The following is a 3213-nucleotide window of genomic DNA, read 5'->3' on the forward strand; positions in this document are numbered from 1 at the left end:
AAAGAATTAAAAAAAAAAAAAAAAAAAAAAAAAAAAAAAAAAAAAAAAAAAAAAAAAAAAAAAAAAAAAAAAAAAAGCTAAAGAAAAAAATACCAAAAGATTCCATAGACAGGAAAGAAATAAAAAAGTCAGCTTCAAAAAAATCTAAATTAGACTAGCAATATACTTACCAGCCTACTGAAGAAAATTTACTTTCAATCTATCAATATTTCAATAAAAATAGGGCAAAATAAAGACATTTCCAAAGATGCAAAGGTACAGGAAGACACGGTTTCTTATAAAGTATCTTAAACATATACTCTGGCTAAGAGATGATATTCATCAAGAAATAGGCATTGGATCCAGGAAACAGCATAACAAAACTAAAAACCTGAGAAATGATATTTTTAGATAACACCCACCTCATGGGTTTTGAGATCAAATAGCCTAGCCTGGCACAAAAGGAAGAAAGGCTCCAGAATGAGGATTATCAGGGAATGGAAGGTGCTGCAGAAATGAGATTAAAGTAAAATCTTCAGGACAAAAAATACATAATAGATTACATTTTTGAAAACCAATTTTATTTCCAGGGAGAACAACAAGAAAGAACAAAAGAAAACACCTTTACCAAAGTCCTGGCTCAATGGAGAAAGATAATCTGGGTAATATTAAGGATATTGCTTTCACCTCTAAAAATCACCATCCATAGTTAATCCTTGGATTTGCCCTACCATTAGGTAATTTTCACTCAGTGTTTCAGAAAATAGAAGGATACAGTTGAGATTGTAGGATTCATTGCACTAGACTGTGTTTCAAACTAGACCTTTATTTTAGAAAATCATTTTGAAAATCAGTCCTTTTCAAGGCAGAAGACAGCTTTCAAAATTCAAAATCTTGGAGAGAGACACTTTTATAAGAGCAGTGTAAAGACTTCTAGGACCCTAATAAAATAACTGTAATTGTTTATTAAAGTTTATTTTTTAAGGAAGCTAACCACTTAACATTTCTTAAAACAGTCCTAGGGTCATAGAATAAATGAGAGACAATTATTCAAGAAAATCTACTAAATCTTGATAAATACAGTATGACTCTGTGTTGTTTGAGACATAAGCCATTTCCTTCCCCACTCTCAGGTCAATGAGACAGAATCTGGATTCCTAGAGGATGCAGCCATGAAACAGGGCTCCCCCAAAGAACTCAATTTAGGACTCTAGAATCTTCCTCCATAGAGTCAGGCTGCTACCATATCTCAATGTTCCACCCCTTATATCTATCTTGCAGAAACTCTATTTCAAGAAAGAGAGGCTGAGAAGTCTTGGACTCTCTTTCTCAACCCCGTCTTCACTCATAAGACAGAAGCTCTACCAAGAATACTGGGTCCCAATGCCTCTTGCCTCAGCTAATTCATAAGGTGGAAGTTCATACCAAATAAGGCAAAACAAAAAGACAAGAGCCTGTCTCCCCTGATCAGGAGCCACTCATAAAGCAGAAGTGCCCTATCAAAAAAAAAGTGGGCCACTCATCTCTGGACAAAAAAAAGGCATGAAAAGATACTCTACCCTGTTAGCCATCAGAGAAATGCAAAGCACAGTGAGATATACTTCATATTCATTTGACTGGGTATTATCAAAAAGAAGATAATAAGTGGTGATGAGAATGTGGGAAAATTGGAAGCCTCATAAATTGCTAGGAAGGTAAAATGTGCCACTTTTTCAGAAAACCATTTGACATTTCATCAAATGTTAAACCCAGAATTACCATATGACCCAACCATTTCATTTCCAGATGTATATTTGAAAGAAATTAAGTCTATGTCCATGTAAAAACTTGTACATGAAAGTTTATGGTAGCATTTTTAATAATAGTCATGAATTGGCAATGACCCAAATGTCCATCAACCTCCAAATGGCTAAATAAATGTGATATATTCACACACTGGAATATTATATTGCAATAAAAAGGAATGGTATTGATGCATACTACAATATAGATGAGTCTCGAAGAGGCTCTGCTAAAAAAGAAGCCAGTCAGAAACACCACGTATTACATGAATTGATATATATGTTTCCAAAGTAAGCAAATCTATAGAGAATGTTCTAAATCAAAATGTTCTAAAATGGTAATGATGTTAACATAACCATGAAGGGAATAAAAACCATTGGACTGCACCCTCTAAGTGGAAGAATTATTTGGAATGTGATTAATGTATCAACAAAGCTGTTATAAGTTCAAAATCGTCTCTTCATACACCAAAAGACAAGTTTCACATTCTACATACGGACTATAACTTTAAGCTTGGATATGTGAACCTACATTTCATACAAAAACATTAAGACTTGAAGAAGAGGTCAAGATATTCACATTTTACTTGTGCACATCTCCCAAGCTAGCTCAGCAATACAAATCCCAAGTATCCATTAGTATATTGTTTTTCTTCTTAATTTGGTATGGTTTGATTTTGTTTCTGTGTACTTTGGTATCACCCAGCATATTATTCCACTAAAAACAACGGATCTAGATTCTGAGGAAATTAATGTATTGCCAAATATGTTTCATGTATGTATATTTCTATTTATAAACACTTGCAGAGCAGAAAATCTCTTTGTTATACCACGTCTTGATATGAAAGACATGTCCCCCAGGGGCACCTGGGTGACTCAGTCAGTTAAGCATCCGAGTTCAGCTCAGATTATGATCTTGTAGTTTGTGAGTTCAAGCCATGTGTTGGGCTCTGTGCTGACAGCCCAGAGCCTGTAGCCTGCTTCAGATTTTGTGTCTCCCTCTGTCTCTGTCCCTTCCCTGTTCATTCTCTGTCTCACTCTCTCTCTCTCAAAAATAAACATTAAAATAATTTTTTTAAAAAAAGAAGAACAAAAGACATCTTCTCCAAATCCAATTTTGCTGCCATCTTGGTTGTTCTTATTACCAATTTTTTACCATGATTTTATTTTATATTTTTAATTTCCTACCCCCCATTTCAGGTGGCTAGAAATACCAAAGCCAAAGCAATTATTTTAAAATAACCATTTGTGTGGTTCTATTTAATCTGAATATACCTAAATTTCTCTCGGGTCAGACATATAAAACCAATGGGTAGTTTAAAATCTATTTACATGTATTCCTTTTAAAATTTCCCACCTGTGGAAGAGATGAAAAACATGTCATATCATATATATTATATTCAAGAGCTTACATTTACATATATTTATGTGATTAGAGTTTATGAAACTACAT

The sequence above is a fragment of the Hyaena hyaena genome, unplaced genomic scaffold, assembly GCF_003009895.1.
Source record: "Hyaena hyaena isolate Hyena2069 unplaced genomic scaffold, ASM300989v1 scaffold_1668, whole genome shotgun sequence".
NCBI lineage: Eukaryota > Metazoa > Chordata > Mammalia > Carnivora > Hyaenidae > Hyaena > Hyaena hyaena.